The following is a 12,612-nucleotide window of genomic DNA, read 5'->3' on the forward strand; positions in this document are numbered from 1 at the left end:
TGAGGCCGCCGGCAAAGCAGCGCCGGGGCGGGCCTGGGGCGAGCGAGGAGATTTCGGTCTTGGCGGCCCGGAGGGGGCTCGAGGCAGCCCCCGAGGGAGCCAGGGCGGACAGAGAGGAGGCGCGGGGCAAGCGGGCGTCCTGGGTCCCCGCGCGAACGCGCGCCGGAGAGGACCGCGACCGGGTTCCCAGGCAGGACCCCATCCCGGGCACAGACGGGGTTCCCCGGGGTGTCTTTTATTTGCACAATACTCTGCGAGGTAGGTACTGCTATGGTTCCCGTATTCCAGATGCGAAAATCGAGGCACAACTGGGATTCGCACCCAAGATCCAGACGCCGCCCCCAACTCACGTAGACGTTTGCACAGAAACAGTTGGTGGGTCATGACCTGGGGGATCGTCACCGAGCCCCAGGGTCTCACCTGTATGTCGGGCAGGACCCGCCCCCCACCCCTTCCAAGGTGGTGAGAATTCCGGCGCATGTGCCGGCACCCAGGGCCAGGGGCGTCCACTTCCGCAGTCAGAGTCCTCCTGTGCCTGCCCTCCCCGCCCCTCCCCGGGGGAGCGGCAACCCCTCGGGGCGCGGAAACTGGGAGGCGGCGGAGGGGAGACCGACCCCGCCCTAGGCCCGGGGGCCTCCCCCGCCCCCTCGGGAATCCAGCTCTCCGCGGGGGCCGAGGGGGCCGAGGAGGTGGCGAAGCCGAGCGCGCTGACACACGCGCCTGGAATTCCCGGGGGGCGGGGGGGCCGCCGGCCTCCGCGACCCCTCCGAACTGGGCCGGCCCCAGCCCGCGGGGACAAGAGGAGGCCGGCTCCCCGACAGGGCGGGGCGCGCAGCGAGCGTCTCCTCCCCTCAGGGCCGCCAGGCGCGGTGCCTCCAAGTGCTGCAGCCCTGCCGCCCTGCGCGTTCCCGCCCGCGCCTCACAGCCACCGCGCCAGTGGTGCGCATCGCACTGCCTCGGTTGCCCGCTCTGTGCCAGGGGCGTTCCTTCCATCACTGCAGGGGTCACCAGGGTCTGGGAGTTGATACATGGACGGTGTCTGGAACGGTGTCTGGTGAACCCCCAGTGAGGGGGGCTTGTTACAGCTGCCGTGGAGGAGAGACAGGCCGCGGGACCCAGCGACAGAGCCCCGTGCACACCCCTTTGGGTCGGCTCACACGTGCGTGTGTGGGGAGGGGTCATACAAGGGTGTGTGCCCTGTGCTCCTTTGTGTGTGACGTTGTGGGCCTGTGAGTGCGTGCTGGTGTGAATGTATGCTCACGTGTGTCCGTGTGCCCACAGGAGTGAGTGTGTACACACACACACGTTGGCCACTTCCATGGGGAGTTGTGCAATGCACTGGGGGGTCATGGGTGCCACACACACACACACCCTGTCAGCCCTCACCAAGGAGCACTTTGCCATCTGGGGGTCCAGGCGTGTGTGGTGGGCCCGGCTCCTGGGGAGGGCAGGCCTGTGCCCCAGCCACAGATATTCAGCCCAGCTCATCCTCCAGGCCAAGGGATCCCCTGGGCTCAGGTGACAACAGAGCCCAGGAAGGGGAGCCAGCACAGGAAGACCCCACTCCTGACGCACTGGCCACTGGCACCAAGGATGGGGGGCACTCACCGAAGGCCAGGACTGACTGGTCCCAGGGAGGAAGGGTCCTCTGGGCAGAAATGCTGGGGAGCTGGTGGCCTTCAGGGAGACTGGCACCAGAACCAGAATAACTGTGGTGCATGGAGCCCCCTCCCTGGAGGATGTGCCCCGCACCCACTGGCAGTGGGAGGAGCGGGGGTCTCAGGCTACAAGCCAAGGCTTGTGCTTTTGCCCTGTGCCCAGAGGCCAGGCAGGTGTCCCTGAACCCCAGCCCAGCCCTTTACCCAAAGGCCAGCGCGGCCCCATGGACTGGCCCGGCCCCTCTTCGGCCTGTGAGCCCCGCCCTTCCAGGCTCTGCTCTGTGCTACCCCCCCGTGGTTTTGGGGGCCGGTGGATGACCCTGGGTTCCGTCCACCCCAGCCTCATCCTTCCTGCCCCGACCATCAGTCTGCTGGCTCTGACCAGACAGGCAGCATGGTGCCTGTGGCAGGACCCCAGGCGGGGGCGGGGAGGCAAGGGGGGAGGAACTGGGGGCCTCCCAGGCCAGCACGCTGGTGGCTGCCCAGGGACAAGTTAGAGTCAGGGTGGGCCTCTGAGGCTGGGGGAGTGGGAAAGGCCCCCTGAGGTGACACGCACTCGGGTCTGAAAGGGAGTGGGCGCTGCAATCTCCCGAAGACCTCGGGAGCCTGGCCAGCGCTTCTCCCAGCCTGGACTGGCAGAGGCCTCAGACTGACCACATCCCACAGCTGAGCACCCGCAGGGCATCTGCACCCCGCATAGCTGGGGCTGCCCTCCTCTCATGTGCAGACCCAGCCCTAGTCCCTGCTTCCCCTGCGGGCATCCTCCAGGGGACAGTGTGCCTCGGCCCTAATGGCCTTCAGCTACCCACAGGATCCGCTCCAAACTCCTGGCCGGTTGTTTGCAGCCTCCCCTGCACAGACCAGCCCCCAGGGACGCTGCTCCGGCCCAGCAGCCCCACTGCCTGTGGCCCCCACAGCTCAGTCCCCAGGGCCTGCCCACTCCCCTGCCCCTCTCCCCATCCCCTCTTCAGGTCTTTCCTCACCCACCTGGCAAAGGCTCTTCCCTCACCCAAGGGCAGAGGGCAGGTGGCTTCATACCACCAGTGGCCACCAGGGGGCGCCATGTCTTGGATGTGGCGTTGGGGTGCATCAGAGCCTCTTACCTGGGAGCTGGGAGTGGGGACTGGGGTCAGAAGAGACTGTCCGTTGGCTGCCGCCTTCTGGGCTTCTTGACGGCTCTGCCAGGTGGTTACTGTGAGCCCACTCCCCAGGTGAGGAAACTGAGGCCGGAGACGGGGATGCCACCTAGCCTGGCTCTTGGGAAAGTAAGATTCGGGTCTCTAAGCGTTCTCCAAGTCCACCTTGTATCTGCTGTGTTGCCTCCACCTTGCTGTGTGACTTTGGGAAAGTCACCTGACCTCTCTGGTGCTCAGTTCCTCCACCTGTAAAGTGGGGGTGGGGAGGCATTGCCTTGGCTGGGCAGGGCCAGCTACTAGTCAGAGCACGGGGCTCTGCCTCCTGCCCGTGCTGGCTGGTCTCTGTCCCCCTCCTCTGGAGCAGGACTCCACCCGCCACTCCCAGCACGGGTGCCTCTGAAGGCTGCCACCTCAGCAGGCCAGGCCTTGTGCCCGTAGGGTGGGGGTCTGCAGGGCAGTTCAGCTCCGCTCCAGCCAGCAGGGAGCAGACTCTTCCAGGGTGCTTCTGGGGCTGCAACCAGGACAAGCGAGGTCGCCTTCCTGCCAGCGAGCGAGTCACCGCAGGCTGAGTGCGTACGTGTGTGAGCACATCTGAGTGTGCCAGGATCCTGGCCCTCAGTGCGACCCCTACCGGGGCGGCCCACCAACACCCTCTGCCTTCCGAGGCCCCTGTTTGCCCAGACGGGGCAGGCTCTGCGCCTCCCCTGGGTGGTGAGAGTGACCCTGCCATGAGCAGAAGAGACCCAGGCCCCACCCACTGCCTTGCACCCTGGACCCCACTTTGGCCCCGCAGAGGCCCTGACCCCAGGCTGGCAGAGGGTGCCGCCTGCCCAGGTGCTGGCAGCGGCAGGGTTCCCATGCTCCCTGGTGCCAGCCTTGGCACTCCAGCCCTGCCCCACCCTTGCCTTGTGGTGACCAGGGCACCCGGAATGTGGCTGTGGATTCCGTCCCCCGGGGCCACAAATTCCTGTCTCAGTGGGCGAGGGTGGAGGACGGCTTTCCACCCTTTGATCCTTGCCAATTCCAGGGAGCTGGGCACGCCCAGGCCTTGCCAGCCAGGCCACAGGGGAGGCTGGGAGGGGGGCAGGGGGCAGGTCTCAAACCCCTGCTCCCCCAGGCTCTGAACCCCAGCTCCCAGGGCCCAGCCCTGCTCCCCGGACGCCCCAGGGAATTGCTGCCCGCCGGGAGGTGGTCCCTGCCTCTCACCTGGGGGCCCAGATCTGCTCCCCGCCTTCAGCCTGTGAATCTCCAACACCAGCCCTGCCCCTCCCCCAGCCCACTCCGGGATGTCCGGAGCCCCATCCCCCCTGCCAGCTGGGGCTTGCCCTGCTCACCTCCACCCTCACGCCCCCGCAGGACGCCCTGGCCTCACCCTGGACCACAGCGGAGCCCGCGCTGATCCTGGGCTCGTCACCCCCAAAGGTGCTCGTTTCCTGCCCCTCCCCCACATCCTCTGAGCGCTGACAGTTGCTACTCAGTGCAGTGGCTCCCCCATGCCATGTTCCGGCGCCACTGAGCACCCTCAACCCTGGGACGAGGGGCGCCCTCTGAGCCCGGGTTGGGGGACAGAATCTCAAAGCCCCAAGCGGGAGGGCTGGCGGAGGGGTCTCGCCGGGAGCCGGGAGCGGCGTGGGGCTGGGGCGGGCGGGCGCGCGCCTCGGCTCTGCCTCCTCAGCCAGCCGTCCCTGGGTTTCCGCACCTGCGGATGCTAATTACCATAATTAGCACCCCTCCCAGAGGCCAGCGGGCCTTGGAGCTGGCCTGGGACCTGCCCCTTCAGCCTCAGCCACGTGCCCCCAGCCAAGGAGAAGGGAATCGAGGAGGGCTCCGCGGAGGACGCGGAGGGCCCGGCCTCAGAGCCACGCCGCAGGGCTCACAGGGAACCTTCGGTGTCAGTCACTCTCCTGCCCACCTGGTGTGCGCACACGCTCTCCACCCGGTCAGGCCTTGCCCCCGACCCCTACCCAGCCACAGGACTGCCAGAGACTTGGGGTGTCCTTTCCCAGCCGGGTGCAGCCCGCTGGGGACACGGAGAGGACGGGGCCAGGCCCTCAGGGTCTGCACGCAGGGGCTGGGGGAGGCATCCCGCGACCGGAGCAGCCAGGGACGCTTCCTGGAGGAGGGGGCACGGCAAGGCCCCTTAGGTGCAGGAACGCATTCTTGAGCAAAACCAAGGTGGAAAGATGGAGCGCGGCGGGGCCCACGGACAGGCCAGGGCCTTCCACGCGGCCACGCACCTCATCCCAGCACAGCGGCCGGGCCGGCTGGGCCTGCGGATTCCTGCGCCACCGTTGGGCACTTGGCCGGCGCAGGGGAGGGGCGGGAGGACTGAACCCCGATCCCCCCACACCTGACCGGGCCCGGGGACAGCACGGCCCCCTGGCCAGACAGGGCGGCTCGGGGCGCCTGGCGGCGGCACAACGCAGCATCCCCTAGCGTGTCGCGGCGGGCCCGGCACACGGCCGCACTCCAGCGCACGCCCTCAGCCCGCGCCCCGGCCCCGCGCGCATTCCTGGCGAGGCCAGGCGCCACCGGCGGGAGGGCGGAGGGCACCCCCCGGGAAGAGGTGAATTCCTCCTCCAACAGCGGGGACCCGAGGCCGTGTCCACCTCAGGCCTGGGCCCCGGGCACGCTGGGGGTGGTGACGGGGCCGAGGGGTGGTCCCCAGAGGGGTGGAGTGACGGCACCAGGTGGCAGCCGGTGGGACGGGCGCTGCTGAGCCCGGGGAGCCTGTCTCGACGCTTCCCAGCCGGCGGGGCTCGGGCAAGGAGCGAAGCTAGAGCAGAGGCCGAAGCGCCGGCGGCCTGAGTGGACGCGCAGGGAGTGGCCAGGGTGGGAAGTCCGAGCAGGAGCTGGGAGGCTTGATGCAGCTGGTGTCCATCCCTTCAGCCGTGCCTCCACGCCTCCGTTCGTTCACTCAACACGCACCTGCTGGGCGCCAGCGTCCTGCTGTGAACCGGGCCAAAACATCCTCCACGACCAGGGAGGATATGCGCATCCTCTCTGCCTTCAAGGGAGGGGGAATCTCCACGAGGTCTGCAGGGGCCGCCAATAGCCGGGTGCGGAGTGCGGCAGGGCGTGCCGGGGCCCTGCTGGAAGGGGGGGCCCACTAGGGAGGGCTGGGCCCTGGGGACCAGCTGGAGGGCCGGCTGGGCTGCAAGGCTGCTTCCCGCAAGCGCCCAGGTCCTTTGTCACTCTCATGTGCTCAGCTCACCTGCAATGACCACCGCCCCCCACCCCCGGCCCTGGTTGGGCATTGGACACACCCGCAGGCCCCAGAGGGAGGGGATAACAGAAGAGGGGTTGGGGGAGAGCATGAGGATGGTGGCACAGAGGAGAGAGAGGCCAGAAGTGCTGAGAGGGCAGGAGAGTCGGGGTGAGTCTTGGGAGGTACAGGCAGGGGCCCCAAGGAGTGAAGGTCGACCCTTAAGTGCCTGATGTGGTGCCCAGGGCAAAGGTTGAATGCCAGCTTGCAGGTGAGGCTGGATGGAGAAGCCTGGGCTGCAGCACGGTCGTGAGGGCAGCGGGGGCCACGGGAGGTGCTTGGGCAGGGGAGAGATGTGGTCAGATGCGAGTTTTGGAGAGATCACCCCGACAGACACCATGAAAGCACGATGTACAGGGTTGTAGAATAATCCATCTCTCAGGCTGGACCCATGTTTATTGAATAAATGCCCTAATATTGGATGTGAATTACGATGGTTTCCAGATTTCCAGTTAATGGTAGTTCTGCGTGGAGCATCACTTTCCATTCATCACTGTTGCAATTTGACTCAGGAGGACAGATTTTTCTAGAAATAAGTGAGGATTCCTGACGGTGGTCACCTGCTGGCTGGTGAAGCTGCGCCAGCTTCACACCCCTCCAGTGGCGTGCCGTAGGGCTTCCCCTGCCTCTCTGCCCGCCACGCCTCGATCCTTCCCCCAAGCCTCTTCTCCGTCACTAGGACCTGACACAGCCTCCTGGGTGACTTTCAGGAAACCCCAGCTCCGATCTCCCTCGTGTGCCAGGGACCCTGTCCTCTGTCCCCAGCCCAGCCTCCTTCTGAGCACCGATGGGGGTGCCAGCTGGCCTTGGGACACTCCCTGATCCCGCCCCCCAACTTCAGAGGCACCCCTCCCCTGGCTGCTCAGGCCAGAGCCTGGTGGGAGTCATTCCTTCCTGTCCAGCCTCCTAAACCTCCATCCACTCCAGCACACCCCAGGTAGTCCTTCCTCACCTGCCCCCTCCCTGCCCTATTCCAGCTGCCAACACCGGCACGCATGTGACAGAACTCTCCCCTGCTTTAAAGCCCACCATGGCTCTCCAGTGCCCACAGGAGCAAACCTGCGCTCCCGTCAAGCCCCTGCTCCTCTGTGTGCACACACCCATCCTATGTCCATCCTCCATGCTGGGGGACACAGTCTGACCTAGACTTGGGGGTGGCTGTGAAGATGTTGAGGGCCCTGGGGCCAAAGTGAGGAAAAAGCTCAAAGAGGCCAGGGCTCAAACACGGCCAATTCTGCAGACCCTGTCCTGACGCTGCCCCTCTCCTCCCCCGCTCCAGACTCACGTAGCCATGGCATGCTCCGCCCACAGCCCCATACCTCCTCCCTGCCCCCGGCCCTCGCCTCTGGCCTTCCCAGGGCCCCAAACCTCTTCACATGTCACTCCTGAGCCTGAGTCAGACCCTGTGTCCCCAGCTGTGGCAGGGGAAGCCCTCACCAAGGGTCCGCAGAATGGGACCCTCAACCAAGGCCAAGGCCCGTGGCTGGGACTCACATCCCAGAGAGATCAGGTGACTGGCTTGGTGTCATGCAGCCAGCCCAGGGTCCAGGTGGCTGAGCAGAGGGGAGATCCCCTGGCCTGCCCCCTCCAGGCTCAGGGAGGAGCTGACTCCAGATCTCCTGCAGGGTCCAGGCCCAGGCCCCACGCCCAACATGCACACACACACAGGAAGCAGCTCTGCTGAGCCAGATGGCAGACGGGCATGCTCCAGCACGCCCTGGCATTCCTGGCCAGATGGTCTGGGAAGAAGCAGTCAGGCCTGGTCACACCACAATGTCTCTCTCAGGAACTCGGACCATGGAGAGCTGAGCAGAAAACACCAACATGGCCCACTGACCTGTGACCAACTGTGTGGGGCAGAGGGGCCAGGACGTCCTGTCCCAGGAGCCACAAAGCCCAGCATGGGATGGGCAGCCTTGGGGAAGGCCAGGTCCCAGCACCATGGATTAGGAGACTAGAGCTCAGCCCATGGATGCAAGTGCTGGGGGCCAGGGCAGCTCCATCCAGCCATGGGCCAGCTGGGATCAAAGGCAGACCCAGAGGGGCCACAATGCCTACAGAGCAGAGACCCACCCCACTGCTCAGAGCCTCCTGCAGGTCTCCAAACCCACAGAAATTTGGGCACCAGAACCAGCAAGTGTGGCCAAGGCGACAGCAGCCTGAGGGCAGCAGTATCACCCGCACAGACTGGCCCCAACCCACAAGCATGGCAGAAAAGTGTCACCTATTCCAGTTTTCTGCTAAAGCTTGGAAAGATATTTCAGGGCTTTTTCCCCCATAAAGGACTTGCGGATTTCAAGATTAACTCCTGAATATTTTACAAATTTTGTTCTTGTTTTGTTTTGTTTTGTTTTTGCCGTACACGGGCCTCTCACTGTTGTGGCCTCTCCCGTTGCGGAGCACAGGCTCCGGACGCGCAGGCTCAGCGGCCATGGCTCACGGGCCCAGCCGCTCCGCAGCATGTGGGATCTTCCCAGACCGGGGCACGAACCCGTGTCCCCTGCATCGGCAGGCGGACTCTCAACCACTGTGCCACCAGGGAAGCCCCAATTTTTGTTCTTTTTGAAAATAACACCTTTCCTGTTATGTATGTATTTTTCAGTGACTTAAAGGAATACCACTGACTTTTGTATTGGGCAGCTCTGTTAAACTCTTATTAGTACTAATAGTTAATCTGTTGACTATTTTGGCATTTCAGTGTAAGTTAACATGTTATTTGAAAAGACATGATGATACAATTTTATCTCCCTTCATCTAGTTTCCAAACTACCGATTCCTTTTTCTTGTCTTATTACATTGGCCAGGACTTCCAGAATAATATTGAACAGTAAGTGTGAGAATGAACATTCTTACATTATTACCAACCCCAAAGGGAATGCATGCAAAGTGTCTCTGTTAAGTTTGCCACAGATTTGAGGGAAATAGTCCTTATTAGTTAGGAAAAATCCCTCTAGCTTCTATTTCCTAAGTTTTTGTTTGTTTGTTTGTTTTAAATCATGGGTATGTGTTAAACTTCATCAAATGCTTTATTCTGCCTCAGTGTAATGATTTTATTTCTTTTCTTCTTTAACCTGGTGAATTGCTGTGTTAAATTTTCTGATATGAACTATCCTTATATTACTGAGAGAAACTTTATGTGACTTTAAATATGGTTAGATTTTAGTTAGCTAATACTTTAAGATTTTAAAAATTCACGATCATAAATAAAACTGGTTTAGAATTTACTTACCATGTGCTTTTTTTTTTTTTTTTTAATCTCTGTAGTAGCTTCATAAAATGGATTGGACCGTTTTCCCTCCATTTCTCTTTTTCCGGAACGACGTATACATCACATGGGTTATCTGTTCCCTGAGGGTTTGGTAGATATAACCTGTAATAACTGCTGGGTTAGGAGCTTGGGGGAGTGTGTGTGCATGTGCGAGCTGGGAGAGAGATTTGGTTACTACTTTAATTTTTTAAACAATTATTAAGCTCTTGTGGTTTTCTCATCCTTCTTGTTTGGATTTCAGTATTTTCAATTTTCTATGCATCTACGCATTTTGCCTAGGTTTTCAAACTTATGGGTGTATACTTAAAAAAACACCTCCTGTATTTAGAATAATGATCATAGGCAAGAGTTATTTACCCCCTTTGTCCTATATTTTGTTTTACCTCTTTTTTTCCCTTAATCACTCTTTTTTCTAAATATTTAGTTATTTATTTGGCTGTGCAGGATCTTCATTGCAGCATGGGAACTCTTAGTTGCAGCATGTGGGATCCAGTTCCCTGACCAAGGATGGAACCTGGGCCCGCTACATTGGGAGCGTGGAATCTTAGCCACTGGACCACCAAGGAAGTCCCTCCCTTAATCACTCTTGAAATAAACTATTTAGAGAGCCAACTTTGATTTTGTCATCATTTCTACTCTTCATTCTTGTTCCCTCTTGGTTTATGTTTTTATTATTTCCTTCCTTCTTCTTAATTTCTTTGGATTTATTCTGTGCTATTTTTATAGATCCTTGACTTTTTTATTTTCAGATAAACATATTCAAAGGTATACAATTGTCTCTAATACTGTTTTAAACGTGTCCCACAAATGTTAACTTGTAAAGGTTCCATTATTGTTAAATTCTAAGTATTTTGTAATTTACCTTATGAATTCCTCTTTAATCCAAATGTTATTTTAAAACATAACATAACATATTATGGGAGGAGAAGGGAATAGGGGGAGGGGGAAGGGGGAGGGAGAGAAGGCCCACCAAGCCGAGGTGGACAGCACAGGAGGACAGACCTTGCTGGACGTCCTCGCTCCCCTCCTTTTCCAGATCAGAGGGCACTTGGCTTTGAACTGCTGCTGTGAGGGACTCCGCTCTCCCTCCCGCGTTCCGCGCCCCTAGAGGCTGACTGGTCCTGGGACCTGGGAAGTTCTGCCCTGAGAAAATTGTTGCCGCGTGGCTGCACTGAAATAGGTTGACCAGCATGAAATCATTGTTAAGCGTCTGGTTTCACCTAAAAAAGGCAATTTCACAGGGTTCAATCTAACGGGAAAAAGGCCGCGTGGCGCGGAGTGCGCATGGGATGGAGCTCGGCAGGGCAAGGATAGATGTGCCACCCACAGCGGGTGAAGACACGGGGGTGGGGGCGGGGGGGGGCTGCCCCTCAGTCTCTCACTGCAGCCCCCGCCACCAGCAATCACACCGCTCCAGTGCTCGGGTTTAGAGACCCATTTAAAAATGGAGCTCCAAGGGCTTCCCTGGTGGCGCAGTGGTTAAGAATCCACCTGCCAATGCCGGGGACACGCGTTCGAGCCCTGGTCTGGGAAGATCCCACATGCCGCGGAGCAACTAAGCCCTTGGGCCACAGCTACTGAAGCCCGTGTGCCTAGAGCCCGTGCTCCGCAAAAAGAGAAGCCACCGCAATGAGAAACCTATGCACCGCAATGAAGAGTAGCCCCGCTCCCTGCAACTAGAGAAAGCCCGCGCGCAGCAACCAAAACCCAACGCAGCCAAAAATAAATAAATTTTTTAAAAAACCAAAAAAACGGAGCTTGGTGCCTGCAGCCGAGGACGCCCTCTGGGAGCGGGCAGCGCGTCCAGGGCAAGGGCCGCTTCCCTCCCCCAGCCCCCTCCAAGCAGCGGCTCTGCCCGCTCCCACCCTGCGCACCTGTGACCATCAGCATCTCTTCTTCAGAACCCCACCCACCCTGGGACCCCTTCGCTTAACATCTGGAAATTTAACGGTGGATCCTCGGGGATGACTCAGCGCCTCCTCGCCAACAGAGCTGTGTCAGATCCTAAGTGGTAAAGAGGTGGGGCTAGAACAGAGAAGCAAATGTGTCAAGGCTGCAGGACACACGATCCTTAAACAAAGCTCAATTATAGTTTTATATTCTAGCAAGAAACAATCAGAAATTGAAAAAAATACCATTTACAAAGGCATCACCTAATAGGAAATACTTAGGATAAATCTGACAAAAGATGTGCCAGAGCCGTAAATGGAAAACCACAAAGTGTGAACTACACACTTAAAACAGTCAAGATGGTAAATTCCGTGTTATGTGTATTTCACAATTACATATAATAGAAGGACAGGAAATCCAAAACAGTCCCAAAATATTAACAGCGGTTGTTTTCTGGGTAGTGAGATTGTGAACGTTTTCCCCTCATTTCTATGTTTTTCTATATTGTCCACATTCTCTCTAATCAACGAGTATCACTTATACTCGGAGAAAAGTAAAATTAACTTTTAAATTTTAAAAAAACTACAGAGCATTGCCGAGAGAAATTCACGAAGGGAATTCCCTGGTGGCACAGTGGTTAAGAATCCGCCTGCCAATTCAGGGGACACGGGTTCAAGCCCTGGTCCGGGAAGATCCCACATGCCGCGGAGCAACTAAGCCCGTGTGCCACAACTACTGAGCCCGCGTGTCACAACTACTGAAGCCTGCGCACCGAGAGCTCGTGCTCCACAACAAGAGGAGCCACCGCAATGTGAAGCCCGTGCACCGCAATGAAGAGTAGCCCCCTCTCGCTGCAACTAGAGAAAGCCTGCACTCAGCAACACAGGCCCAGAGGAGCCAAAAATAAATAAATAAATATAAAGAAATTCACCAAGACCTAAATCAACGGAAAGGTACACTACAGGGACGGGTGAGAAGACCCAATTTTGTTAAGACGCGGAATCTCTCCAAATTCAACACAGCTCCAATCAAAATCCCAGCAGGAGTGGTAGGGCCATTCCTTAAACCAGTCAGACAGTTTCTTAAAAAGCTAAACATACACACTTACCCTACAACCCGGCACTCGCACTCTTGGGCATTTATCCCAGAGAAGCAAAAGCCGCCATTCACACCAGTGCCTGAACACTAATGTCTATGGAGCTCTCTGTGTGGAAACAGCCCAAATGTCCTTCAGCAGGTAAACAGCTGGACAAATCTTGGGGCGTCCATGCACTGGAACAGAGCTCAACGATACATGGGAACAGACTGTCCATCAACAGCTCGATGGATACAGAGGAGATGATGCTGCGGGAAGAAAGCTCGTCTCAAGCGTGGCAGGTTGTGTAGTTCAACTCA

At 58.9% G+C, this 12,612-nt stretch overlaps 1 long non-coding RNA gene across 1 annotated transcript in view; it reads left to right on the plus strand.

Moving 5' to 3' along the window:
* The window catches only part of LOC112409265 (uncharacterized), a 6,766-nt gene extending 4,721 nt beyond the window's left edge, over positions 1–2,045 (plus strand). Inside the window, exon 3 of the long non-coding RNA XR_003005131.1 lies at positions 289–2,045. This is a non-coding gene — a long non-coding RNA (uncharacterized LOC112409265). The remainder of the gene's footprint in view (positions 1–288) is intronic.
* The last annotated feature ends 10,567 nt before the right edge of the window (positions 2,046–12,612 follow it).

The sequence above is a fragment of the Neophocaena asiaeorientalis genome, unplaced genomic scaffold (genome assembly GCF_003031525.2).
Source record: "Neophocaena asiaeorientalis asiaeorientalis breed wild unplaced genomic scaffold, Neophocaena_asiaeorientalis_V1.1 scaffold476, whole genome shotgun sequence".
NCBI classification, from domain to species: Eukaryota; Metazoa; Chordata; class Mammalia; order Artiodactyla; family Phocoenidae; genus Neophocaena; species Neophocaena asiaeorientalis.